Source organism: Thalia democratica, chromosome 4 (genome assembly GCF_965202585.1).
Source record: "Thalia democratica chromosome 4, ktThaDemo2.hap1.1, whole genome shotgun sequence".
Classification (NCBI taxonomy): Eukaryota; Metazoa; Chordata; class Thaliacea; order Salpida; family Salpidae; genus Thalia; species Thalia democratica.
Window position 1 is genome coordinate 60,862,937 of NC_139168.1, and position 16,632 is coordinate 60,879,568.

Sequence of the window (16,632 nt, forward strand, 5' to 3'; positions counted from 1 at the left end):
AAACTTCAAACGTTAAAGATATGAATCTACAACATGCGTACTAACAATTTTATTTTGTTATAACTCCTAATAATTGGCCGTCAGTCTAAATTACTTAAAAGACGAAACAAAGCGAAGCAAGCCGGTTGAACTTTTAGTTGACCTCACCTTCGCATGTAGCTGTTTAGAACAACAGCAAATTCAGTAATGAATGTTTTATCCAATCAAACTATCATTATAATTATAGTAAGCTCCTTCTGAGTTATATTTCAAAAGCAGCGTTCCCATAATTATTGTTCTTGCATGAGTTGTTAATCAAATCGATAAAACAAAATCTTTATCTTAATTTTCTTAAACTTGTATATGTGAATAACATTTAAGCATAAGTTATTAGGGAACGTTGTGTTTATAAGCATAAATAAAAAACATATAAACTATAACTATATTTATTTCTAACTATAATTTCTATCTATTTATTAATTTTATCAAACTATAACTCATTTCTAGCTATATTCTCTATTGTGGCGTACGAATCGATAACCGAAAGGTTCCTTTGTACACCAGGTCCTTAGACCAAACTTTTTGAGCGCTTTATCGTTCAAAAAAACAATATATATATTTAACCTCTTATGTTTTTAAATTATATGTTAAATTAAAATTTGAAATATTTAATTAATACTTAAATTTCCTTATCTGCAAAATACATTAAAAAAAAGTTATAGTTGACTTAACAGATTTTACAAATAAACGACTTAATACTTTAGAGCTAATTAGATATCATTTAGACATGAATTTTTTATAAGGCAATAAACTAAGATAGTTTGCTGTAATAAATCATATATCACATTTTTGATTGAATAAAGAATTAAAAGTAAGTTTTCAAATTTAAACTGACCCCACTTAATAAGTAAGTAGAAAATTTACAATGGAAATATTGTACTTAAAGCCAATAAAGTTTAAAATAAAACGACGTGCACAACTCTAAGTAGCCTTTAAAATAGCAAGATAAAATGCACTGAATTATTAATAACCGTTTAAGTTGTTCTTTTATTTATAAAAATAGATGCTAGCTTTCTTTAATAACTTTAATCAAGAGAACATTTGCTGAATTTAGTAAACTACATCTAAAAATGATACAACTTTATTTTTGCATAAATTGACTGTTTATGTGAAAATATTTTAGTTAAGTTTTAGTTCTCACTTTTACTTTTAAAGGTTTGTTATATAGAAGCTATTTGTTATGGTTGTTGTCTAACCCATTACTGTTTAACTTAGATATTTAATTTAACAAGTCAAAAAGTCAATACGATCACAACATAAAACATTTTTAAAGTATTGTACTAAATTGCTGTTTTATTTCGCAAGTAACACGTTTTTAAGTACATAGTTATACAGCTTTAAACATTTGTGTATTTGTAGATACAATAACAAATCATTTTAAAATTTTCAATAACATGAACTAGTTAAAGACAAATGTAATATATTGAAAAACAAAGTAAAAAAATACACAGCAAAAATATTATAAAAGTTGCATTAAGAGAAACTTACAGTTATTTTTTTGCTCCTGGGTGGTGGAGTTAATAATAAACAGAATTACAAAAATTTTCAAATACTCACCTGCCAAAAGATGTTTGGTGTGCGATACTTGTTTACACGCAACTACTTCATCTTATTCAACAAAATCCGCTTAAATCGCTTACTTATTTCAGCTGCCATAATCTTGTTAAGTAATCAGACTACAGAAGTTCATTTATTACTTTTTAGCGATTGACAATGAGCGTTATTTCATAAAATTTCATAAAGTAAAAAGCTTTCCTGAAGAAAATATTTTTTTTGAAGTTTTTAACAGTTTGAAAATGTAGAAAAGTTTTATAGATCAATATTTGAAGATTAAATTGCAACAATAAATATTCTTAATCTAGTTGTAATTAATCACTTTGTGAAACGTAAATTTACAGTTTAATAATCATGTGATATTTATTTTGCACTTTTTCTTACATACCAATGGTTATAAGAAAAATGATATATATTTTGATGCGTCTAAATAGATAAACAAATCGCTTATCAAATGAACTTTAAGTTAGTTTAACTTAAACATAGCTAAACCCTTTAAATATTAAATTTAAAAAGACTACTAGTTTAAAGCACTTTGTATATTTTATACTACATATTTTTAGTTTGAAAAAAATAAAAACAGAATACTTAAAACTTCCAACAAATTTTTTAAACGTAAATAAAAACCTTAAAAATTTGTATAAAAATAAAAATAAAATCATTTGCACCGGTTTTTGTTACTTAAATTACATTTTTGAATCGTTTTCATTTAAAATGGTTACATGAAAACTCAAATTCCGACAATTTGATTTCTTAAAAAAATATTTTGGAGACCATATCTCAATAAGTGCTATAAATATGAAACAAATAAAGAATACTTGTTTAGGTTCGGTTAATAATTACAAGAAGTTTTTCTTTTTGGAAAATATTTTTTATTTATTGATTTATTTTGAAACCACTCTATTTTAATACTTATTTAAGCAATATCTCAAAAAGTATTTCAAATTTTGTAAAAAATAAAAATAGCTTGTAGATATTAACAAGACCTACACATGCATTTTTTATTTAAAAAAAAACGCATACTTTTTGAGTTGTGGCCCTTTAAACATTTTTTCAAGAATTTTGTTTTTTGGAATTTGAATTGTTCTAATTTGAATAGTCGTGCACCCATTTAAAAGTACTCAATAAAAAATCTTGTTTAAACTATTCAGTATTTTTTGCAATCTGTGACAGCTTAAAACTGTAGAATTGGGTATTTATTAAGTTATAAAATGTTGTTTTTTGAATCAATAAATGGGTCTAAAAACTTGTTTATTGTTCGTTGACTTAGTGTACGAATGTAGTATGTAAAATAAGTGTAGTATAATAAAGGAGGTAGTATGTGAAATAAAAAATATGCCAGAAATAAATATAAAATTTGTTAAATTTCTGTTTTTTTTAAATTTAGTTTGTAACTACAAAGTTCACTGCATTTTATATTTGTAAGTTTTTGTTTGTGAAAGTTTTTTCAAAGTTTATAAAAAGAATGATTTTTATTATCTCTTATACATATTTATAACTAAAAATTATTGATTGAAAACGTTATAGAGATATCAAGATTATCAATTGCAACAAAACTATTTAAACTCTTAAACATTTTTTTTTTAGTTATGAAACAATTGCTTGCCTTCAACGATTTTTTGACTAGATGCATCTGGAAATGACTAAAAAGTTGTTTTAAATACCTTTTGTTTATCTTATATGAAAATTTATTTAAATAGTGATACAGTATTTAAATTAATGTACTTTGAAGTATGAGCACTTAATAAAGTTATATTTTTGAAATATCTTCTAGTTTTTAATTTTACTTAAACATTTTAATCAAAATAAAAATTATTAAAAATAAAATAAAATACTTTATATAAACGGTGGATAAGCATTTTCGAATCGATGGAAGTATAGTACTATATGAATTTTTTTCTAAAGCTTTGTTTATAAGTTAAAGCTAAAAAAAACTGTAGATACTTTACCACAGCAAGAGATAATAAAAGGTCAAGAAAAAAAAGAGAGTAGTAAAAAAGGAGAATGTGCAAATAAAACCTGGGAAATAATAATCGAAAACATTCCACTAAAAAGTTCAGTTGATTTAGAAGAACTTTAAAGAACTGTTGTACTTATTTTATAAGATCTTTTACAGATAATGAGAGTTTTTACATCTTATTTAGTTTTAGTAATGCTATCTTGTATTATTCTACACTTAGGACAGCCTACACAAGCGAGAAAAGTATCATACAGGTTAGACTAATATGATGCTACTAAAAGAGTTTTTTTTTTATTTTCTTTTTTAATACTTTTTTTGTTTTAACAGATCAAAGTTGAAATGCATAAACAAGTTGGAAAAAATTTGCAACTTTTTAGGATCTTACTGCCATGCTGAGTTATTTTCAACAAGAAAACGAAGGTCTATCGATGAAAGTATGTTAACATAGCACACTGTTTTAGTTATTTTACTCATAACAAATTATCAAAACAAACTTTTTTTTGGTTATAATTTTCTAAAAATGATAATATTTAATTTAATTATCTGATTTCGAACGAATTGTAAACGAAGCTTATTGATCAGATACTAAATACTTAATGATGGTTTATAAACACAGCTTTTACTTCTTTAATAGTTTGTTTTACCATACGCACACCTGTATATGTATTTAGCATTTTTTTAATTTGTTAAACAATATTTTTTAATAGAAGCAATGTATAGTTAAACTTCAACCTTTAAACAGAGAAAGGTCACAGACGAGTTTCAAGAAGGAGTCATCGACACTACCGGCAGAGAAGGTTACGAACGAAAATAAAGAAGACCAACAAGTGCAAGCTGTGCAGGAGAGTGTGCTGGAACTAGAAGGTCCGAGAAAAGCAGTGAACAAACGAAGGTTAATTTTGCTAATGGCGTCAATACAAGTCTCGGAGGGCGGACGGTAGAGTGTCACAATTTTGTTTGGTTGTATTGAGTTACACTGCGTAATTTGATTTTAAGTGTTAGCACAAACATAAATTTGTGAAAGTTTTTATCGTACAGGAATAATTGTCTACAAAAATTTTGTACCCGACTTTAACTTTAGTTTCTCAAACTATTTCTACTCGTTCTGAACTTTTAAGATTTTTTAAATAAAGCAAATGTACCCTTCAAAAGAAAAAAATAGTTTTCAAGTTTAGTTAAATATATAAAAAAAATATAAACTAAGTTTAGTACTATTTTTTAGTTTTTATGCTTTCATTCAACTTTGAAACTGCCAATTTATTTTCTTCATTTAGTACTTGATGTAAAAATTATAACGAAAATATATATGATCACTTGTTAGTTTTGTACGTTTACTAAACTAGTTTGAAAGCTTACTTAGTCTTATACAAGTCTTGAATATGTTTTGATATTTTTTCATTTTAGTTGTTTATTAAACTTAACAAAACAGTTTTTAATGTTTTTTTTTACATTGTAAATAAACGTTCTCAAATAACTGATAATGGTTGTAATTTAATTCAATTTTTTTTTTTTTTTTTTTTGTTGTTTTTATTTGTGAAATTTTTTCAAAAACTAGATAATTTTTATAGTCTAAGGTAGTATTAAGTTTAAGCTAATAAAGACTAAATAACTATTAGAGATACTCGAGCTAGTTTTGGCAAAACTATTTTTTTGTTGGAAATAAGCAAACGTCAAAATTATGGAAACAGTAAGCAATTGGCTCCCTGCTTTGATAGTTTACAAACAAACAATGAAAAGTTTAAACAAGCCTTTTTAATAGCTTAACAAGCCTTTTTAAGACTTAATCTCAAAAATATAACAACTTTTCTTTAGTTTTAAGCACAGGTAATTTAGACTTTTTTTACAAATTATATTAGAACTACTTTTTAAGTGCTTACTTATCATAAATAAAACAAAGCAGTTTTAACTAAAATATAAGTGTTTACATAGTGGTTTTTAATTTAGATAACTAGATTATAGTATATTTTTCACTTTGTTTGAAATGTTGACACCTTTTTGTTTACCATAAACAATTTCAGTCAATAATGAGCTATATGTTTTCGGCAATGCGTGACTTAAAAAATTCTCAAAAATCTGTTTTACAGGTGTTCAATTTTTAAAGAAAACAGCTCTAGCTAGTTAAACTTTGCTTAATGTAAAAAGTTTTGACAAACTCTAATGAATTATCCAAGACTAAATAATGCTGATTTATTTAAAAAATTTTGAATATAGACCTATGAAGAAAAATTTTAACTAGTCAAAATACATACAATAAGTATTTTTTAATAATATTAACTTTTATCGATTTTTTTTGTGTGACGAAGTTGGTAAGTTTAAGCATCTTTATTAAAAATACTTTGAAGCGGTAAACTTTGATGAATTTAAATCTTTTAAACTTGAACAACAGTCATAAGATATTTTTACTAAGTCAATGATCACTACTATAAATTGTTTAAAATCAAAACGGTATGTAAAGCTAACAAGATGAGCACTAGTAAATAAAGTATTTGATGTAGTAGATAATTTAAGCTCTAATGCAGTAGAATAAAGTATAGATTTCACAAAACAACTCACTTTGTGAGAAAATGTCTAGCTTGGATCAATAAAAATATTTTAAAGGCCGAACACGTTTTTTAGCATCAGTATCAAGTTTAAAATTTTCACACAATACTATTCGAAAAGGAAATTTTTAGAAGTTTAAATATTTAAAACTTCTAATTATCTTATAATGTCGTTTTATTTTTGTTACAAACTTAACTGATATAAATTTGCGACTTGAAAATTTTTTAATCTATAGTTATAAGTTTGAGCAGTGTAATAGAATAAGTATAGATCTAACAATATGAGATATTTGTTTATTTTTTTACAGTTTTGCTAAACATCTACTAAATTTATTACAGTATTTTTTTTTGCTTCAGATTTAGTGACTTTATAAAAACACATAACACAATTACTTTACTTATAAATACGAAATGTAAGCTTACGAAATAAGTTGTGTTCCAGTTCAACTTTTGTAAAAAATAATAATTTAAGTAACTTAATTTTTTTTTTTTGTTTAGAAATCCTTTAGTTAGTATAGATTTTGTTTTATGTTTATTAAATGTATTTATTTACTTATTTATTGAGAAGTCAAAAATTATTTTACTTAAGTACTTTTTATGGGGAAGAATTTTGTTACTATTTAATGACATACTTCTTTTTCATAGACTTCATTTACTTAATAAATCTTTGATCATTTTCTCTGAGTTAGCCTCGAGTAAAGACTAAAATAGTACTAAACAGATATGATAATTAAAACTTTATGTTTAAGATGTTAAATACCAAAACACTCTCTTTCAAAAAAAAGAAGTTTTAAAAAACACTCTCTAGAAATACTTTTTCAAATTAAGATAATGTTAGTTTTATAATTTTCAAGATTATATTTTTGGTGTTTAATTAACTTTGAAGCTTTATAAATTTTATATATAATTTTATTAAAACAAAATTCCTTTTTATGAGTAACAGCTGCACTTAATTTTTCATTTCAAATTAATAGCTACGAGAATTAATTGAAAGTATGACATGTGCATAACAAACTAATATACAACTAGTATAAGATTATTAAAATCAAATAAAATTTATTGTAGTTCAAATTGGTTTGTTTAGGGAAAATTTTCAGCTATGTCATAAACATATTTATTTTAATTTTTGTAAAACTATTTCTACTTATTTCTTATGCAAAACAAAAATAAGTTATGTCAAATCGAATTAAAGCTGCATTTAAGTAATTTGTTTGTGTTTACATTTTAAACATAAACTTCTAGTTGCATATAATCAACTTCAATTTCAAAGATTTCGATCCGAAAATTTAACTTGTTTGATAGCACTTTATTTTATAGCATGTTTTAGTTTTCACTTTGAATATGTTCTTATGATTAAAAACATATATATTTATTACATTTATGCTTTCAAATATGTTTAAAAACAGCTAGAAATTTTTTTAGTTAAAAAAAATACTAGGTTTAAAATATATTTTATTAATTTTTATCAGAATGTTCTTATCACGAAAAAAATAAATTAAGCGTTTTTTAAACACACCAATTAATTTTAACAACTGTTTTGAACTCTTGATCCCATTTTTTATCTATTACGTGATTCTGATAGATGTTTTTTACAATAAAAAAACACTCATGGAAAGTATTTACTACTCTTACAAGAATGTGTATCTTTCTCAAGGCAAAAGCGTTCGACTAGACAGAGTACTAGCTTATCTACAAAATGTTTGCACAAGTGTTCAAAGCAGGTAATAAATTATTTCGGACTGGAAAGTTTCAAAACGCACATTTAGACTAGATAAACTTTTTAAGTAAAGATTCTTTCTTTATTTTTTTTTTGTAACATAAACTGTTTTAAACATAAGATAAAACAAACTTAACACAGGAATCAACTTATGTTGAAAATTAATACATCGATAATCATATATTTTTTTTTACTTAAATTTTCTTACTTCTAATTAGCTAACTAAAATTAAGTTACTTTTTTAATTTGATTCTCGCAGCTTGGAACAAAAAATAAATTTTTAAATTTTTGTTTATAAATAATTTTTTAATCAATTTCTGTTTTTTGAGAAGATTTTAGCAATTAATCATTAGAAACAAACGTGGTTGTTTATTCTGTTTTAAAGATATGTATAACAAACTTAGTAAATACAATCTTTTAAGAATTTAATATTGTAAAATATATTAATATTTGATTAAATCATATTTTTAAACAAATCTTAAGTTTTTAGCGTGAATTTTGTTTTATATTTTACAGCAAAAACAAATGCTTCTTGTTTAAGAAGCCATACTCTGAATTTTTTAATTAAGTATTTCAATAGTGTTATAAAAATTAATTAAAGAATATTATTAGCAAAAAACTAAACAAATTTACAATGAAATTGATTTATGATTGACAATTAATATGCTGTGTATTAGATAATTAATGATCAATTGATGAAATTATTTTGTATTTTTTTTAAACTCATACACTTTAATTAGTTGTAAAAGATTAATGTTTTTACTAAAAATTAAATTAATTTTTTAACAAAAATTTAAAAATTGTTTTGCAACGATTTTATACGTGTACTGTTAAATAATAATTACTTTAACTTCTTCATATTTTAACTACTCAGAATATACTCAGTTAAGCATCATTAATGGTAAAAAGTATTTTAGTATGAAATAATTAACTTCCAATCTATTTAGTTACATTTTTTGCCTTTTAAAAAACAGTACTGACTCTTATTTTTTTAACAACTAAACATTATTAAAACTTATAGCCGAAATGTTCTTTCTAAAAGATTCTTTTTACAGGAGAATGAACAACAAAAGTTTGAGTTTTCACTTAAGCAAAAGTTTTCATTAACTCATATTTTCTTTGTTATTTTGAAAATATTCAGTAATTGGCCCACCTACACCGACTTAAAAGCTTAGTGCCGTTAATATATTACCCGTCCGACTTTTGTATTAAAACAAAACGACAATTTAATAATATTTTTCGATTGCAGCTTTCTCTTTGATGTTCAAAATCATTATAAAGTTTCAGCTGAAATAGCGCAGCAAGAATCGTTGATTTCATGAGAAAGTATTTTATTTTTTATTTTTGGTAAGATCCTTTTTAAGGTGTTCTTTAGACTCAAGCTTTAATATGTAATTATGATTAACTTCTTCTGTACTAAAACCTTCATTAGTTTGACTTTTTATTTATATGTGATATTGATATTTTAGGTTATAAGGCTTGTAATATAGATGTTTGTTTATTAGTAGTAAAATGATAAAACATAGCTCAAACATATATACAAAATCAATAAGTTATAAAAAGCAAGTAGCATTGGTATGACGCATTTACAGTAAGCCCGTTACGAGCTTGCTATAAATTATTGTGAAAATGACCTCCATGCGAGCGATTCACCATTATTTAACTAGTAATCGTGTTTGGTCACGAAAAGCGAAATCGATAAAATTTGATGACACTTTATTCTACAGTTCAGTGGTAATAACTTCCTACTGCAGCCGCATAAATGTACAAATTGTTGTATAAAGATAGCAATTGTTAAACTATGCGCTACTCATGATTATGTAGTTAAGATCTAACATTTTTAAGACTGGAAGAGTTTTTATTTTAAAAAACTTGAATTTTGAAAACATAAAACTTTATATCTCTAGTTTATTAACAGTTTCTTTTTTTATTGTTATCCTTAAAGTATTTACGTAAGTACAAAAATTTTGTTTTTATTAGGATGATTCTAAATTTTGTTTTAAATACTACGTCAAAAATTCTATTTATATAGAATTCTTATAAATTTCAACTTATATTTACTTTATTTTTTGTCTTTCACAAGAAAAAAATAATTTTCTTATGTTCATTACCATGACTTGTTTAGAAAATCCTATGACTTTTTGTTGAGATGAAAACAATACATTTATGTTCGCCTAAAAAGCGGATGAAATCACTAAACAAAAAGTACCTTCGACGAGAACTTTCGCTCCTCGTTGTATTCAACTTTAACTAATCTGGTTAAAAATGATTAAAGAGTCTGATGTTTTTCGACTGGCCATACAAGGGCATGATAAGCTTTAATCAAACATATCAGACAACTCAAACATGATGCAGTTAAAATGACGTAGAAATTTTTACTTGTGGGTGGGCAGTTGAGAATAATTTTATTGTGTAATAAAAAAAAAACATTATTTTTTTGTAGCACTTATCTTTGAACCAATCACTAATTTGCTTAAAATTACAAGACTTTTCTCAATCACTGTCAAAAAATATTTAGTTTTAAAATTTCTTTAACAATTTGTAAAAAAGGTTTTGAGCTTAGAAAAATAAAGTTTAACAAACAAAACTAGTTTTTTATCAAATTTTTTGACTGCTTTGAAACGTTTATTTTATCAAGTATCACAAAAACTATACTTTACAAAAAAAATGTATAAATTTACTTAGTACATATTACTAGAATTGTTTTCAACATGCATCATTTTTGTTATCATACGTCATTTGTAGACTAAATCAAGTGCATTCTAAAACCCTCGTTTTGTTAATTTTTTTACTCTGAACTTTTTTACATTTTTCTATAAACTTCTTGATAGTATATTAACTGAAAGCTTTATTAAATGTATTATAAGCTCATTACACTTGAAAATGTTTTAAATTATACACTATATACGTTCAAACATACTAATTTAAATAACTTTATTACATTAAGAAAGTCGAAAAGAATTTTAGTGATTGAACTATAACTAGTTATTTGTTTAGTGATGCAAAAATGCCACATACAAATATAATATAAATTGTATCAAATTTTATGTTTCCGCTCGCCTAGTAAGATAAAAGACAATAGCTATAATGATATTCTCATCTTATTTAATTATGTATTTTATATAAATATTGAATAAAACTCGTAATACTATTTACAAATTTAAAAGATGTGAAACTTTTTTACAGTTGTTTTATTAAACTTTTAAGTAAACTAAAGTAGCTTGTGAAGTTGAAATAAACTAACTATAGCTTAACTACACAACTAAATAAAATGTTTCTTTATAATTATATTTTTAATTATTATCAAAAAATACATATATCTTCTAATGTTATAGATATTATATATTTTTCCTTTAATATTGTTTTAATCAAATTCTTATTGTATTAATAAGTAGAATAAAAATCAAATCTTTAAATGACAATGCATTAACTTTTAACCATACTTTTTTCTACACAGTTCACTAAATTAAAGGAGTTTGCATATAACTTGTTACAGAAATAAATTAAGTTATAATAGCATGTTCTTTTATTTGCGATTGTAAAAAATAATTAATTTTAAACAAAAGTGGTAAAAGTATGACTAAAGTAGTTTTAAATTATCTGGAGAAGTTTTCATTTTAATAAAATTCAAAAAACTTATCAAAGGAAAAATTATAATAATTTTTTAAGTATGCAAATTTTTCTAAGTCAGATAAAAGAGAGTTTTGATTGTTTTTAGGACTAGGGTACCATTTAGGCTTTTTCAACAAAGTATTTAATATACTGAATAAAAATATAATAAATTAATAGAACTTAGTAAGTATTATGATAGAACTCACAAACTTATAATGAATTGTTACATAAAAAATGAGTTTGTTTTGTTTTTAAATGAGCTTTACTTGATGTTGAGATACAAAGTTTTATTAGTAAAACGGACTTTAATCCAAAAAAGGATGAAAAAGTGCTAGTTATATTTAGTTACACTTATTTTGAAACTTATATCTGTTCGTAGACGAAACTTCATCTGTCCAAGGCTAAACTTGCAGACAAAATGCTTATCGGGAAATTTTTAAATAAGCTTTTAAGATATGCAAACTTAATGTTAGTAAAATTATTTTATAAGCAAAACTTGACACTATAACTTAGAAAAAATAGGTGATAAAACTTTAAATTCAATTTTTAAACCGAGTAAAATACTTGTATAGCTAGAAAACAATGGGAATATTGCATTAATCAATGAAAAATTCACTATCTTTAAATTAAGGCTACTGTAAAACGTTTTAAGATAAGTATTGTTATTTTATTTTTAGATATGTTTATTAATTATTAATTTAATTTTAATTTTTTACCACTCCTATTAAGGTTTTTAATCTTTTTTTAATATGTTAACATTGAAGGGGCATGTTTTTAAAATCTAGTTGTACTATGAAGACACTTAATATAAACAAAATATTTTTACAAGTTTATAGTGGTGACTTTTGATATAATTAATGATATAAATGCAGATAAATAGATATTAGTTTTAAATGAAAGTAGTCTTATTTGTAACAAACAAATATTGTAATTAGATTGTTACTTTAAATGTCCTTAAAAAACGTTATTGAATCTATATTTTATTTCTTTAAATAATTTTTTTGATACAATTTGGTTATAAAAAGTTAAAACCTAGTTAAAACATCTCAATATAATTTAGTTAAAACAAAAGGGCAATGCTTAAGAATTTTTCCTTTAAAATTATACATTTTTTTACAAAATTAAATCATTTTGTTAATAATATAGACTTTATAAACTTTTATAACGTACTCAAAATATAATATTTTTTTTACAAGATTACAATATAGAACTCTTAATTAAATCTTTTTTTTTTGTTTCATAATAATTGAATTAGGTTATTTTAACAAACTTTTGTCATAAAACATTAGTATTTAAATGATATTGTATTTTTAAAGTTTTGTTGTTTAATTTAGATTTTATTCGCTAGTTGGACCTAACACAAATAAATTTATAAAAGCTGTATATAGAATAACCTGTTAAAATTAGTTGTGCTTTTGATTTAACAATTAGTTATTTCAAAAATTTAAGCCTAATAAACGAATTTGCGCGACCTAAACTAAAACAAAATCTTCAAACTTCTCAATTACTTATATGATATTAAAGAGTTGAGAAGTAGTATGTTTAATAAAAATTAGTAACACTTGGTAAAAAGTGGATTAGATCGGGTATCAGAAAACAGCAGCCCGCGAGGATGTTTTTGCTATAAATTGTATCCGGCCCGCAAAAGGTAAAATGCGGCCCGCGGTCATGTAAACTTTTCCCGCTAAATAAGTTTTCGAAAGTAACACTAGATGTGTTTCGGTTTGAAACGAAGAGTAATAAAATCTACGTTGGTAATAATATGGGTGGGGTGACTATGTAAATTATGACTATTCAAATTCCGATAATTTAAGTCATAATAATTCTTAGTTTTCGTGAACTGTTTCTCTATAATTTTTTTTATTCTTTACTGTTGTATTCTTACTAATTAGACCTATAAAAGCAATTTTTATTTTTTGCAAATATGAAATATTTTATAAAATATGGTTAAAATAATTTCTAAAATTTACTAGAACATTCGTGTTTTTAGTAATTACGATATTTAACCTTGAATAAATGTTTTTTTTCTAATATCATTTTTTTTTAATTAGCCCAACATGAGATTTTATTTATTTTTTTTCAAATATAAGTTATTTTATATGAGATGGCACTTTAAAAAATTTAATTAATTTGAATTGTCGCAATTTGAATAGTCAAGTAACTAACTAAAAATCTGCGGTCCGCAAAAATTATTTTTAATTTTTCCCCGAGACCTACAAATAATCTTAAAATCTAAAAAATAACCAAAGCTAATGATATCAAATAATTTTTCCATCTTTTAAAGCAAGCAACTCAGTTGTGTACATATAAAACACCTCATTAAATTAGACTACTCTAGAGATCAAACTATTTATAAGGGTTTTGTTAAATTCTAAAGTTTCTGCTTGAAAATATGTTAAATAAGTAAAAGCTACCATGTTTTTTTTTAGTTAAAATAATTTTTATTAGCAAAATTAAAACGAATGTTAATACTAGTTTATTAAGTCATGTTTTTTTTTTAACTATATAATACTTTGACTCTTTTAAGAAACTTAAACAATAAACTTTACTGATTTTTTGTAATAGATATACTTAGATTTTCATAACTTATCAAAAATGTTAAAAACTCAGTATTAAAAAGTAAGTAACACATTTTAAGTTTTATTTATTCCTACGATTTAAGTGTGACGATAATCATGTAGATATTAGTATAATAAACTTTCAAGAAGTGACCGGATACAAACGATAATCTTGCTATTTCTATTATTTTATTAAAATTTTAAGACTGATAATTTTAAAGCAAGCATTATTTCATAGAGTAAATTAAACCTTGTTTTGTTATTGAATATATTTTTACGACGTAGCTTGTACGAACACTTTATTTTAACTATACTTTATGTATCACAAAGATTACAAAACTAGCTTTAAAAACTTTTGCTTTTGTCAAAAACTTTAATAAAAAAACTAAAATATTATTTTTTTTAGTATTATATTGTTTATTGTGCGATGTTAAACTGAGGCATCAAAACCTGGGCCACTTAAACAGGACACACAAGAAGAAGAAGAAAAAAATTATTCGACAATTAAAGATATAAAAATTAAATAATGTTAAATTTATTAAGAACTAATTGTTAAATTTAAACTCGTTTATCTAAAAAAAAAAAAGCGATAACTTAGTACATACATAGAAAAATAAATAGTATATGGACATTTATAAGAAAATACAACTAAATAGATGATTTTCTAGAAGCATTGTTTGTAAGACATAACAAATTTGTATGAAATTAATAAAAGTAAACTAATAGTCTGTTGGGAGAGGCGAAGGAAAGTATTAATAATTAAATGAAAAAATAAAAGAATCAGTAGTTAATTTAGATAATGAATTACCATATTAAAAAGTTATTTTGTTTTTAATATAACATTTTTGATTTTTACTGATGTTTGTAGTACTTAAATTAAATCTTATTAGTTTTAAGCGAAAATGTTGCACTATCCCACACGATACTACATCCTATGGTAATTTTTTATATATTGTCTTTGCTCTGTGAAAAAATTAACCTTGCCACTGACTATTGTTAAAACTATGTATGTATACACATTTTTTTTTCTATTTATTCCTTTTTGTAACAGTTACTATCAGAAAAACTGATAGAAAAAACCTTATATTTTCCATTATTAATTTTATAAAGCGTAAATAAATCAAATTTCCATCTTTTCTATTCTAGAGATTTCAATCCAAGTTTAATTAATTTATCATTGTTGATGTATTGGATATGTTACAACGATTACAATAAAACGGGTGAAATTTTCTTGCACAAACTCAATTTTGTTATAGTTTAATAAAAGTATGAATGTCACAAATAAACTTATTGGAAACAACATTAAATGAAGTTATTTTAATTTTTTAGATATATTAGAAATCAGAAAAATTTTATTCAAGTTAGTACAACTTTATAAAATTAAACCCCAAAACTGAATACTGAAAAAATAATCTAAAAATTTAAATTTCAAAAACATTTTTTTAAGATTAAAAATTCTAATGATGATGTAGCTTTGCTTTAAAGTATTGAAAAAATAAGCTTTTAATTTAAGTTGAAATACATATATTATTGCTAAAAATTATCTGATTATAACTAAGAGTTTTATATTTAAGATTTTCATTTTTTTTATTTTTATGACAATTATTCAATAATATTTTATTTTTAGATGTACCAGTTGTAGCACAGCAAGTTTTAAAAGCATATTAGAAATTACTATTTTTAAGATATATATTAAGTATTATTTTGTTTAAAAGACTAAACTAGGACCTCTAAAAAATTGTATACAACTATCAAATTAATTTCACACTTTTTTTTTGTTTTATTTAGATAAAATTGAATAGATGTGTCATAGAATTATTACGATTAATTTATCCAAAATTTTTTTTATCTGTTACTTATTTGTAAACATCTTTCAAAATAAGTAATTTAATTGAAAGCTTTTAAGGTTAAAACTGTTTAATAATAAATGTGAATTTCCTAGTTTAACTAGTGTCATAACGAACATAATTTTCTACATACGTACACTATTCATTCTAAAACAAGAGCTGATTTTTTGAAACAAAGCATTAAATAACTCCAAACGACAAGTTTAGCGGCCGATATAAGTTACGAAGTAAAACATTAACCGTTATTTTTCTACGATTCAAATGTACAGTTTTTAATATAAAATTTATTTGAAATTCTTCTAATAGTATATCTTAGATACAGCATTTAACAGTTATTAATGAAAATACTATTTATGGTTTACGGCCTATTAACTAAAATTAGTTTTTTAATTTGATGAATTTTTATTACAATAAATACCTATCAGTAAAAACTAATTTTAACTTAAGTTTAGTATACTCAAATAATAAATAAGTTTATTTGTGTCAAAGCGTATGAAATATTTTGTTCAAACTTTGCATATTGACGCAAAAACAAATATTTGAGCAAGTTAGATAGAGTATATTTATCAGTTATTTTATTTAAACTTAGCTAAAGTAAGACCAAAAAGGAAGCAAAGCTTTGATGTTTTCTTAATATATTTTTTTATTTAGCATTTTTTTTTATAGTTTATACACCTTTTTTTTACTAAGCGTACAAAATTTATCACTATTGATAGATCTTGTTTTTAGTAAAATGAGAATATATGTAATTTAAATGTAATTAAAAAGCTAGATAAGTTAGTTTCTTTTTAAAAGATTTTTAGTT